At 38.5% G+C, this 14,169-nt stretch overlaps 1 protein-coding gene across 33 annotated transcripts in view; it reads left to right on the top strand.

Moving 5' to 3' along the window:
• The window catches only part of CLASP2 (cytoplasmic linker associated protein 2), a 145,416-nt gene that overhangs the window by 39,407 nt on the left and 91,840 nt on the right, over positions 1–14,169 (top strand). The gene's annotated exons all lie outside the window — the stretch shown is intronic.

The following is a 14,169-nucleotide window of genomic DNA, read 5'->3' as shown; positions in this document are numbered from 1 at the left end:
AGTATTCAAGAGGAGAAATATTTTGAGGAATGCATACAATTCCTTAATGTACTCAAATATACTTTTTTCATTTTAAAGTTTCTTATCCTTTTCTTGCTAGCGTGAAAACAGAAGTGCCATAGGTTCAGAAGAAAGTGGTTTTGTAACCTTTTTTTTGACGTAGTAAGAGTTTCTATGCTGCATTTTGCTTTGAAATAAAACATTGCTATTCCTAAACACTTAAAAATTTATTTGTAAAAATTTATATATTTTTTAAAAACCCAAAGCATTCTAATTTAGGGAAAAATGTTTTACATAAAAATGTAAATGTTTATGTTCTGCTAAATTGTAAATTTGCTCATTATGAAAGGGTAAACCATTATCTTTTGCATTTTACATTAATAGAGCTTGCATAGGTTTCATAGGTTTGAGATATTCAGATATGCATTTTACAGATGTATTTTTTCTGTTCGTATTTCTCAGGAGAACGGAGAAAGTCATACAGGGGAATATAAGTGTGGAAATAATTTAAATATATGAAAATATATATACCACATTGCTGGACTAGTTAACATAGCATTGCTGTCCTTTTTGTCTCCATTTAAGAGAGTTAACAAAGTTAACAAAGTGTATTTTGAAGTGATAAACAGAGATGTTAATGCTGATATATGACAATATAAACTATGTATTTTGTCTTGTAGGTGGCAATTTCTTTGCAAAAGTTACAGTGATTCTGTTTTGGTACCATAAATGACAGAATCCCTCTCAATACATTGGTTTAAGTATTTTTGCTTGAACCTAGTTCATCTGTTGCTTCCATCTGGGCAGTTTTTCAATGTTATTGAAAAGGTATTCTTCCACTGTTAGTGCTTTTTCTTGGCTTTATGCTTCATTATTCTCTGAAGGACAATTTGTATTTACTGCTTGCAGGTGTAGATTTAAAGTTACTGTTGTATTCCTGTAGTCTTGGTTCCAACTTTTCTTTCAGGAGCTTTATCAAACATCTTTGGATAAACGCCAAATTTTAGTGGCTAAATACAGCTATACATCTGTTACAATGTTGAGGTGGGTTTTTTGTTGTTTTTGTTGGGTTTTTTTGCCTTTGGCTATTTTGTAGTAGGGTTTGGGATGGTAGGGGGGAAATAGGGTTGTCTTTCCCAAGCGGGGGAAGACAGAGGCGGGATGGAAAGCACAGAAACATTTCAACTGGCTTTAATATAGTTAAACTCCATAATGGGTCTTCTTAACAGCAAAAGGAATGGCTTTTTGCCAGGTGGAGTTACTGTCCCAAGTAGGGTGACTGTACTACTAGGGGTCCTGTTTGATGTGTGATGGATAGGGAGGAACTTGTTGATGCAAACTTGGAAGATGTCTTCTTCATAGTCCTGAATGACACTGCTGTGGTAGTGAATATTTGGTGTGTTCACAGAGTTTCTGAGAATCCAGAGATGTGGCTTAGGATTCTTTCATCAAATAATACTAACATCATTTGTTCAGTCTTGTTATCCAGCATGTACTTAAGAAGAAAAAAATAAATAAAGAGTCAAAGCTTGCAGCTTTAAATAACCTGAATACAAAAATGTTTTCCATACTATATTGTTAGTCAAAACAAATGCATATTTTAAAAAATATGTTTGTACTAACATGATTTAACACTTGAGAATTTTAAAATGCATCATGTTGGTATGCTTAGGGATGTGGGAGAAATACAGGTAGAAGAGGAAAATGTTTCCTTCCTGCCATCTTAGCACACTGATAGATTTAATATCTTACCCTTTTGAGTGTGCTGGAGGAGACCTAGTGAGAACAGTCGCTTTAGTCTTGTGTTACCTTTCTCCTTTATTGAATCTGATCTGTGATGGAATCATAAAGAGAAGGAGGAGAGCAAGGGACTTAGGGACAGCTTTAAGCATTAGGGACTGACAGACCCTCTTGGAGGGTAGACGAGATGGAAAGCACATTGAAACACTTAGGGGTGGAATAATTGGGGTATGATGTAAAGAGGAGTTTCAAAAGCCAACACATGAGGAGGTATCATGTCTAACAAGGGAACTGGGCAGGAATCTTAGTGCTTTTGCTTGATGAGAGTGGCTTACAGCCTTAACTAATATCCCCGCTAGCTTGCTTCTCCAGCTGACCTTTGATTTTTTTTATTTTTTACTCTCAGATGTGTATAGTAAAGTCAGAGATAATTTCTTCAATATGAATCATGTGGATGAATGAGCTGCTATGCAAACCTTGGAATTTGCTTACATTCATAATGACGATATTAAAAGAATAATATCAGGATGTTTTCCTGTTAAGCAATGTCTTACATGTGCTGCTGGTTTTGCCCTTTCACACCGCCAGAACTGTATGTAGCCTTCAAAACCGGAGAAGATTTTATAAAGCACTCCTCCCATTTTTCAGCAAGGGAATGTTCATTTCTATGGAAACAGAACTGGCAGCCAATCCCAGCCCTATAAAAACATTTGTTTCTGCTGCCTGAGATTTGTAAATACTGTTTTCTCTAAGAGAATTCAAGCAGACTCCTGTATCGGATAGTAGTGTTATTATTGAGACAGAGAATTAAAACAAAAGTAGGGAAACTACTAATACTGACCTCCCTGCTGCACTCAGCAGAATGATTGAGCTGAAGATAAATCATACATCTCTATGCAACTCGTGCACTTTTTCCATTTTAATGTTTCATGGCTCAAAGGACTGGCTTTACAAATACAAAATGTGACAGGATGTGTGATGTTAGTATCATGGTGAAGCGGAGCTATGTTATGGGTGATAAAGATGCAGCTGAAATATATGCTCTGCTGGAATAAAAAGGGGCAAATAAAAATCCATAGCAGTAGTGTGTATCTGTTTTTCCACATCACACTATTGCTTTTTATTTCCCTTTGCTGTTTTCTATTTGGAAATATAGTTACTATGGAGACAGTGACAACACGCTCTTAATAGAGCTCACCAGTGCAGCAAAACATGAATATATATCATGTGGGAATACTGGTGATAGCTGCTGTGATTATTTTATAAAGGTTTTGAGCCTCGTGTATTCCTTTGGCTTTCTCAGTGCAAGTGGTCAAAATGTAGCCACATCATTTTCAATTTCGGCTCTCTTCCCGATGCCTTATAGTCTTAAATAGGAAAATTTACTGACCGGTAAAGTGGTATTGGTCAGTTCAAGCCCATTTGGAAGTAAAGGGCCTCATCAGGCTGATGCCTACGCTGGTCTTAAGGAATTTGACTGAGTTTTTGGATTATTACTGCAGGGAGCTGTGTCTAGCTCGTTGCAAATGCGTGGTTCTCATGCTCTGTGCAACAGCATATGCTACGGTTTTCTTGAGTTTTAAACTTTTCTATTGGGAAGACTAAGTAAATTGGTACTACTTATTTGCTACTCTTTTATCATTGTTGGATTGCACTCTCTACCCTCAGCATGTCGCCCAAAACGTAGATTCGGGTACAAACTCTGATCCATAAGCTCAGGCTCTGGGCAGGCTGTCATTGAAGCTTGCCAGCATGTGTTGCACGCATGCTTTGGAAGGTGGTCCAAATTAGTCTTCCGAAAACTCAAAAAACGAGGCAGCACCTTTCTTAAACGGAGCCCTTTCCTACTTCCTGTGGCTTTATTATTTTGTTTTATTTCGTGTCATGTTACGTTTCGGTTGATCTTTGTTCTGTGGAGTGTTCGTCCTTAGCCAAGGCTGCTGCTTCTCCTCTCCGCTTCATTTTCCTTGGTGGTAGTGCGGGGAAAGGCTTCCCCCTGGGGATGTGGGATGTCCCCTCGTGACTGGGGCTGCAGCGAGGCCGGTGCTTTCCGGGTGCTGCTAGGCGGCGGGGGGACCCGGCAGGTACATGACGGCGGGGGCGGAGCGCCCGGGGGGGCGGGCCGGGGCCGAGCCGGCGCAGAGGCTCCCTCTCAAGGCGGGACTGCTATTTTGAAGCGAGGCGGCGGCTGTAGCGGCAGGGAGCCGGCAGGAGTCCGGCGGGGATCCGGCCAAGACCCGCCGCGCCCGCCCTCCCGCCCTCCTGCGGCACCGCCGGGCATGATGGCTGTGGGAGACGGTGAGTGGGGGACCGCCGTGCCCTTGGGGAGCGGCGCAGGGCTGCAGGGGCTCTTGGCAGCCCGGGGGGGCTGGGGAGGTTGGTATGGCAGGTTGGCACCTTGGGCTGACGGGCTTGGCTTCCGCCCGAGGCGGGCGTTTGACGATGGATGCTACGTGCGGCAGCTGGAGTGTACCGGGGCACTGAGCATGGCAGCTCCAACCCTTCTTGGAATTTTAACAGTGCCTGAGTTTCTGAGATGGCCCGTGGTCTCAATTAGTTACTACTCCGGCAGATTCCGCTGTGCTTTTTTATGTTGGCGTTGTGTTTACCCGTCTCGCCTCGGTGTTACTTGTGTTGGCTACCTCTACAAGATGAGGCAAAATGTACTATACTGCTTTGTAAACAAGCGGATGTTAACCTGCCCTGTTATGTGAAGAAATTCATACTTACTCACTCAGCATAACCATAAAAGAAGAGCCTTGCTGCTAGAGCTGGGGATGTATATTTAATAAAGGCATAGGATGTTACTACGTTTCCTTCACTGCACAGTGTATTATTACACAAACCAATGGAAAGTAGGTCAATAAAGCAATATTGACTATATGGTTGTGTTTTCGTTAAATACTAAACATATGTTTTATCTTTATGACACCTCTTGGGTTTGCGTGACAGCCAGGTTCTGTGAACTTAATACCTTGATGACTTTCTATATATGCATTACTATTTTTGGAGAGACTTGAAACACATTCGTTGGACTTACAGCAAGTTTAGGAATGAGGTACAATGGCTGTGCATTTACAAGTGACTGTATATGCAGATCTGCATAAAGAAGATTGTTTATAAAGATCACAGAGTAAGATTAAATTTTTAATCTAAATTTGCTGAAATAGTAGTTGTAAATCCTGAGAGGCCCTTCATTGAGGCGACCTGAAATGTATGTGTTTCCACTTAGTTCGTTCATATGTCAGAGACTGAAAGAGATAATGAGTGTGACCAGAGCAGTGAAATTATGTTCGGACTGTACATTCTAAAAAAAATGTGGGCAGTTCTCTGATGTTGGTATTTTTGTCATTTGCAAGGTGCAAGGGAAGTCATGGTCATGGAAGTCTTTGTAAAACTGAATATGTACCAAGCTCACTCTTGCTGAGATTTTTTATTTTGGAAATGTTTTTCTTCATCTTTGTTTCCTTCCTGTGAAGCAACACAGTTCTCCATGGTGTAACCATGAATTGTAGTAATGTGCAGATTAAGAATACAAGTTGTAGCATGTTAAGAAATAACTTCATTCTCTAGGCAAAGCTGTAGGATTTTTGCCGTTCTGTAATGGTCAAAGTTTACCAAGTGAGGGTCGTCGTGGAGCTTTCCTGCGTATAATTTAATTCGTCATTGACAAAGGCACTAAGAAGAAAGTACTGTTCAGGCAGTCAGCTGACATTCTGTGTAGGAGCTTTGAGCAATAATGCCAGATACAATTAAAAGTGTGTAGGATGATTATGTAGCTGTTGGTCTCTCTTAAAACTACTGCTTACCACATTTACAAGGAATTCAGGCTTCTGATGTTTTATTATGAAACGGCAAGGGAAGACAAAACCTTAGTTACCATTAGGAAAACTTCTTAATCTTTTTTTTCTAAATTTGATGATGGTTTGGCTGTGGTCTTTTGTTTTGCAAATGTTCGGTATATCTTCCTAATATATGCCATATAGAAGAAAATGTTTTAAGGTTAGTGATTCTGTAGCCTTTGAGAAATGTCTTTTTTCGGCAAAATGTCACCTTGTTGTGGCCAGTATGTATGTTTAACTTAATATTTGTGAGACTAGGCTGCAGGCATTGTGCAGATACTCCAGAGAACAGATTTTTTACTTCTTATTTGGTTTGCTCACTTAATCGGCCTAGATGTATTGCACAACTGCAGAGCATGTTCGGAAATGCTATTTAGAAATAGTAATGTCAATTTAATCTTGAATGCAAGACATTGGCTTATTGGAACCTTGTGGATTTTTTTTCCACTTTTCTTCAGCACAAGCAGAAATGTAAATAAAATGTGGTGAAGCAGTTGATGTGATGTGATGTGATTAGCAGTTGAATCTTAATCTGATTTCTCAAGTGAAGATTAAAGGGAAGAACCAGATTTTCTGTTTGCCCCCATGTTAACTGACTCAAGCTCTCCAAGCTATCGTTGAATGTAGAAAAATGTAGAGGGAGAAAAAATAATCCTGTGCTTGTGGCCCGGCAAACAAATGGACTGTAACTTCTACTGTATGCATTCTACTGAATGCGTGCCAGTGGGAAAGCATGTGCTGCCTCAATCTTAAAGGCATTTCACATACTTGTGTTAGTGGAGGTCTGAGCTTGGCCCGCAAGTTGTGTTCAGAGGCTGCTGAGGAAAACCAGCCAGGAACCATTCCTTGCTGTAGTTTCCTTGTTCCTAGGAGAGGATAATGCATTTCTGCCATTATTTCTTAGTAACCAGATTAGGTTGCTGAGAAGGTGGCGAACAGAATTGCAGTGTGCACATCACATTGCGCATTCTCTCCAGGGTTTGTAATTCAGCAGCTTCCACTGGTGTTTCATCACCTTGTTGGCAGTCTGTGCTATGTTACCCTGTTATATGTAGATAAGGGACTGCCTTGATCCCAGCTGAACAAGATAATTAAGGACAAAATTATCTACCTAAAACTACAAGTGGCCTTAAAGGGAAGATTAGACATAGGTTTTCTTAATATGTACTAAACATATTGCAGTACCAGACATAAGGTGTTTGAGGGCTGTCTAAAAGCATATAATCAGCTTTATAAGAGAACATATTTGGTACACACATTTGTTTCACTAGTGTATACTAAGTGTACTGTTTTGTATCATATAATGAATAAGCACTTCTTTATTTATTAGTGTATTTTTATGTAAATGGCATACGGTGTAATGATGTTTCATGACTTAAAGCACTTGTCAGATTTTATATGATAAAGCAAATGTGACTGGTTTATGAATAGAAATTATCCTTCTATCTTACTGCATATGCATATCAAATTTTGTGTTTTGTCTTCTTTCAAAATACTTGATTAATGTATGCATGGTCGTAAGCATGAGAACAATTATCTTCCAATCCCTGATGTTCTGCTGAGGCAAGGCAGTCTTCCCAAGTCTTTAATCTGATTAACTAGTTTCTGTAGGTGCTGTATACAGCTTTAATATTTTACTTTTTACTGAAAAAGGGATTAAGCATATTAAAGGTACAGAAGCTACGGTGATGTTCAAGACATTAGCTTGCTTTAAAATATATATGTTATTATAGTGCATGAGGATTTCTGACGTGTATTTCTGATTTTTCTTATCCTCTAGTAGGAGACTTTTTAAATTAACAGAGTCCTGTGAATGATGATAATAAAGCAATTGCTGCACTGGCCTAGAAATTGGTCAGACTGTAACTGTGGAGCTTTGTACCATTCAGAGCTGTCTCATGGGTGTGGGAATATAAATAGTAGCAGAAGGTTTTGTGTGGGATATATCTCTCTATATCTCTCTATATCTATCTCTATTGCTCCGTTTTCTGTTCTTGTTTGGGCCTGTGTTTTCTTTAACACACTGACTGCACCTGCACTGGCTCATTTTCCTGTATTGCTCCCCACCACTCCTGCTTCTTTATTAGCAATTGAGGGGCACACTGTTTCGGGAAATGGCTTTACTCACTGTGCCTGAGAGAGGAAGGACAGATACTAGTGAGCTGGAATGTGATTTCTGTTCTGAACCAAACCAGTGCAAAGCTTCTTTTCACAGTAAGGTCATATGTTACTTCTAGTGATTAACATAGTTTCTGAGTTTGTTTTGTCTATAAAGTGCAAGTACTGTTGCTAATAGCAGTAGAAGAATGGTGGGAAAGTGAAGCAGCTGAGTGGGAGAGAGAGGGAATGTGTGAATGAGCCAAGGGCTATATGAAAAGACACAGTTTCTACTAAGAGAACAGATTAATATAGCAAGGCTCAAGACTGATGTGAATAGAAAAAACAATTCAAGGAAGAATTCAAGGTGCAACTGAGAGCATTTTTTATTTAAAAACAAAGCTGCAAACATATGACAGACACAGTTGTTTTCTCAAAACCAGCATAGCTTCTAGAATGATAAGTGCACCTGATTTTTTTTATAAATTCCAGGGTAATAAGTCCAAATAAGTTTTGTCTTCCTGTTTCTAAACGAAATTTTCAAAGTGTCAGGGAATTTTGTGGGTGGTGGTGGTTGTTGTTTTCAATTAAACATGAAACATGGATTAACTAAAAAGATTTTCAGATATGTGTAATCTGTCATCCAAAAGTGTTGGTTGTCTGGAGTGCTGGAGTCAGTTTTTATTAGTTTTTAAGAACAAGTTGCATTAAAAAAAAATATTTTGGTGTTTTCCGTTCTATCTGCGTGTTTTTGATTATTCCAGACTATTGGTAATATTACATGTTTTTTGGTTGCTTGGTGGGGGATTCTTATTATTTTTTTTTTTTTTTGACAGCGCATTTTGGAAAAAAGAATAAAAAAATATTAGAATTGTCAACAGCCACAGGAGAAATTTAAGGCCTACTAAGGGTTTCGTTTGATAGATTGCAAGAATCTTCCACTTGACTGATTGGATATTTGCTTTGCAGGGTTTATTTTCATCTTTGTTATCTCTTAAATAGAAGGAGTATTTCATTACTGTTACATGTTATTTTTAATAAAATCTTCCTGTAGTAAATATTGATGAGCAAGTAAGCGACATTTGGATCATTTCAGTGTCTGAAATGCCTTCAGAGGTGAAAGGTTTCCTGTAGTATCGACCTGAATTAGTAATTCCATTCTGTATATTGTATTTATAAAAGCATCTTAGTTTTAAAGGCTTGTGTTTTGGATTTTGTGTCTGCTTTCTTTGCCCAGCTCATTCATCAAAATACACTTTCATAGCAACAGCTGAAAAGAGTAGTCGATAACTTGAAAGTGCCTTTTGAAAAACAGCTGTGTATGTAGACTCTTACAGGAAGTAAATACAATTCAAAACTCACAGGAGTTTCTCAGCTATATGGAGTGTAGACAACTGTGTTGGTTTGAAAGTAAAACCAGTGCGAGACTCCAAGTCAGTAATACAATTTAATAGGAGAAAAGAGAAAAAATAAAATACATGCAATAATATAAAAGAAACAACCACCAACACAGTCAGAAATACAACCTGACACCCCGTCAGTCAGGGTGTTGGTAGCAGTCCGTATAAATGGTGGCTGCAGTCCTCCTGGATGATGGATGTGGTTCTGTTGAAGCAGTGCTCCTGGAGAAGGTGCAGTTTTCCTCCGAATATCCAGCGATGATGTGGAAAAGGTCCGACTTTCCTCTGGGATCCAGTAGAAAGGTCTGCCCTCGGGTCCCAAACCCCAGTTTTTTATCTAGGTAGGAAAGGCTTGGCTCCTGCCCCTGGTTTGGGCATCTCCCAATGGGGTGATGTAATCTTATCAGCCACACAATAGGACTTAATGGCCCATTAACAGAATATATCTTCTGGAGGAAGGATGGGTTGTGAATAGATAACGATGATCATCTTATCAGATGGCACATCATCAGAGGATATCTCCCACAGAGATAAGGATCACCACCCCTCCCACATTTTAACAGATGGTGATAGAATACACATTTTTGCATTGTACCCCAGGACAACAACAAGACTTTCATGGCACTGGAATTTCTCTGGTAGCTCTTCATGCACATTTAATTGATCTGAAAATTCTTCTGTTCAACTTAGAAACACTTTAAAGCCCTCAAAGTTATTGATAGTTGGAGCCTGAGGAAAAGTAAAAAGGACTGAAGTTGTAGAACAAAGCTCTTAACAGCCTGCAGAAAAAACCTTACTTTCTTCAAATTAGATATTTTTGCTTTCATCAGAGCAAAGATGAGTCAAGAGCTCCATGCTGTTTCATGATTGCCTAATAGGCATGAGTAGATTTCTATTTGACAAAAAATCCTTTTATCATTATGGATTGTTTTGTTTATTGACCTGATAAAAGTCCTTTGCTCAATCAACTTACACAGTGTCAGGTTTGCTATTGGACTTAAAAGGTCAAACTTTATACACCTCTGTGCAGATTTGTTTCTTTGCAGATCTGTTTTTGTTTAAAATTTCTTTGCTTTGTCGAGTCAATTTTTACAAACTCATTAGATACAATGCAAGAAACAGTCTCTGTATGTTACTTGGATATTATTGGTTGGATCATGTTCCCACAAAATTAGAGATATGGCAGCTACTAAAGCTGCCTAGCCATATACTGAGCACTTCAGATTTTCCAGATCTTGTGTGAGTTTTGTAGCTTCCGAGGTGCTGGTGGATGAGAGGCTGTATATGAGTTGGCAGTGTAGGCTTGCAGCCCAAAAACCCAATTCTGTCCTGGGCTGCATCAAAACAGATCACCTCCCTTGCCCTGCTAAACCATACTGCTTGAGTTCACAGGAAGCCACAAAGATGATCAGAGGGCTGGGCACCCCTTCTGTGAAGACAGGCTGAGAGAATTGGGATTGTTCAGCTGTGAGCAGAGGAGGCTCCAGTGGGGTCTTACAGCAGCTTCCTGTACATAAAGGGGGGCCTACAGAAAAGCTGGAGAGGGACATTTTACCAAGGACACAGAGGAATGGCTTTAAGCTTAAAAAGGTGTATGTAGACTAGAAATTCTTCACTTGAGGTGGTGAGGCACTGCAGCTGGCTGCCCAGAGAAGTTGTGAATGCCCCTTCCCTGGAGGAGTTTGCTGCCAGGTTGGATGGAGCTCTGAGCAACCTGGTCTAGTGAAGGGTGTCCCTGTCTATGGCAGGAGGGTTGGAACTAGACAATCTTTAAGGTCCCTTAAAACCGAAACCATTCTATGATTCTGTGTTAAGAAGTCCAGTTTGAGGAGAGTTGGGCCTCTTAAAACCACCAGTTTCGTTACCCACAAGTGGCAGTATTGAGAGTAAAATAAAGACAATTTGCTATATTTTCTTAATCTCTACTTCTGACTATGAGAGGCAGAGATGAGATTGGTCAATGAGCTGAATGGCCACTAACAACCCCTTTCATTATGTGCTGTGGTGTGCATGTTTTCATGTGTAGATATTAACTTTTAGTTCCTAAACTGCATGCATCTAAAATTCAGAAAAATAAATCTCTCAACATTTTATCTGCTATATGCTCATATTACACTTTCTGCTTCTAGAATCTATGTTTTATTTGTCAGTCTGTCTTGCTGTTTTACGTTTTAAACATGCAAATTGAGTTGAACATGCAGAAATTGGCCACACTAAAAAGTAATGCAAATGTTAGCTGCTATCGTGATCTCTCTGATGGTAGATGGTGTCACTGTCACGCTCTAATAGTAAATCACAATTTAGGCTCCCTGTTTGTAAACCTTCTCATTGATGTTATTTGTATCCAATGCCCCTTCCCTATCACATATACTTGTGATATACAGTAAAGATGAACGAACATGATACTTATGAGTGCCACTCTTACCCATGTTGTGATGTAATTGACAATTTGAAAATTCAAGTCATTAAGCCCGGGTGCTTTTGTGTGACTGAATTAAGTACTGGAAGTGTCCTGAACTGAATCATTCCTCAATGAATATCAGTTGTTTGATTGACTTAGCAGCACATAGGTAAGTTGGTCCTTTTTTCTACTTTTCTGAGCTTAAATGCATCAATAATGCTAGCCGTATTATTGCAGTCTATGATAGTGGTTTCTAGATAAAACATATTTTTTGTGATAAATATATTGGTTTTAAAATAGATCATTAGATTCACTGAAGAAAGTGTTGATGCTGTTTGGGAGTTGGATGCTTAATGTATAAGCAAAAGGAAGAAAGAAATAAAATGACTGCTGGAGCTGAGATAATAAAGACAATAATTAAACCAGGCCTGCTGAGCAAAGAGTGGCTGTTGGCTTACAGAGTATTTTAAATGCAAATCGTGGAGTTTATATTTCAAGAAAATACTTGAAGTTGGCAGCTTTTTTAGAGGGCAGCTTAAGCAGCAGAGTGGAGAGTTTGGCCACAAGTGAGGTCTGAATTCAGACAGACTACAACAGTTAAATAAACCATCCCATTTGATAGAAATTTAGAGTTTTTTATAAATGTATATTGGCTTACAAAAATTACCCAGGTATCAAGAAAAAACTCAGTTAGAACTTTTCCTTTTTTTATCACAGTTTTAAGTGAATTATCTGCTTTGGTTTTAATCAGCGTCTGGATAGGGAAACTCTCTGAGGGAGTACTCAGTCATTTAGAAGAAATCTTGAGTGCTTCAGAAGTTACTGTTTTTCTCAGCTTTCATTCTAATATTTCATAAGAGAGCAAAACATTTCTGCTGTGGTAGGCATGTTTTACTTTGTGCTAAAATAGAGGAGTATCCCATCAATTTCTGTGTTATAGTTAGTGACTCAACCTGCGTATTTAAAATGTCAAAAACTTTCAGTCTTTGATGTCATATGCAAGGCAGGTCTGTGTCCTTTCTACACCTTTTTGCCTTCCCCCTACCTAAAACCCACCTGACTTGTTAACATTTCAGTGCTGGACATAGTGCAGTGTGGTCCAAATAGCATGGCCTAGAGCGATAACCTAGTACGAAGACAAGATGCTGTAGAACAATAATGTTACATAGTTTTATTTTAAGCCTTGCTGTTTAGTCTTGAATCCTATTTTAGGTGTTCCTTGTCATGAATTCTGGAGAACTTAATTATCTTTCTCTTCTCCTTTTACTGAGAAAATGGTGCTTCATTTGCTAATAAGTTATAGACTATTAGGCGTTGATTCAGAAGGCTATTGAATGTGCCTCACGAAAGATGTAAATAAAGTGAAATTGATGGTATTTTTTAAGTACAGTGATATTGACTGCATCTTCAGTTTTCAGTCAGTTTGCTGAGAGTAACATCTGGGAAATGCTACACATGTATAACTTTTTTTTCTCTCTGGATATGAAAAACTTTAGATTTCTCTCTAGATTATCCTTGTCACTGGATATATCTTTACATTTACTGGTTACATAATTACCTTTACTGCTGTATAGGCAAATCACAGTCAATAGGTAGTTTTGAAGTTTAAAATATTGGGAGTACTAGAATGTTCTTTGAATATCAAGTTTCATTATAAAAGTTCATGCTTTGATCTCTCTGAATACTTCAGAAAACATACACTACATATTTGTGCCCGGGCCACAAGAGTAATGCTACAAGGCAGGAAGATAGCACGTACATTTTGTTTACTTTTAGTTCAAATGACATAGTTTGTTTCTTAATAAGTTTAGTATTTCGTGCTCTGTATTTTTTGGTCTGTCTGCCTGGATTTAATCTTCAAATAACTTTGGTAAATCATAAGTTCTGAAAGTGTGGTAGACTTTGGGTTCTGATGTGTCCTACAGGTTGGTTTGCAGGGTCTTTTACTGGAAAGATTTCTTAGACAGCTCTTCAAAGATTTTGAAATTAAAATTAGGATTTTTAATAATCTAAAAATAATAATCTAAAAATTATTTAGAAATGCACAGTAGTTCACTGATAGAAGTTCACTTGGTGCACTGTACCTGCAGGACGTCTTCTATAGTGCAGATCTCTGCCCTCCATTAGAAAATTTCTAATGCTCAGATTTTGAATCCTAACTTCCTAGCTTTGTGAAGATAAAAATCCTTTTCTTAAATTTTTTCTTCCCCTGCTTTGAAGTTGTTCATCTGGAAGAGAGCTTGTACCAGAGCGAGAGCATTTGTTGCTCATCAGGTTTCTTCAGGAGTTTTTGGCAGGACAAGATTCCAGGCTCTTCTCTGTGTGGTGTGCTTACCTCCAAAACTCCTTATCCATTATGGTTTAAAATACTACATATCAAGTACAAGAACCGTGTTGTGAGATTTTACTGAGGCTCAGTGTCTTTAATTTGTGATTTCCCTTTAACAAGTTCTGTGAGTTGCTAGCAATTCATACAACTTTTTATTTTTAGTACCTTGGAGCTTTGTTTTAAAACACTATTTGGATAATGTTTTCTCAGCTGTCAGGTATATTTGCATATGTAAAATTTGATACTCTGAAAGTGTTAAAATTGCCTACAATGAGAATTATCCAGCCATTTTAGAACGAAAAAAGTTTGCATCCATCAGATGGCTTTGTTTTGAAATACTAATTGCATTTAGGCTTTTAT

The sequence above is a fragment of the Sturnus vulgaris genome, chromosome 1 (genome assembly GCF_052056855.1).
Source record: "Sturnus vulgaris isolate bStuVul1 chromosome 1, bStuVul1.hap1, whole genome shotgun sequence".
NCBI classification, from domain to species: domain Eukaryota; kingdom Metazoa; phylum Chordata; class Aves; order Passeriformes; family Sturnidae; genus Sturnus; species Sturnus vulgaris.
This window is presented reverse-complemented; position numbering and strand designations above follow the sequence as displayed.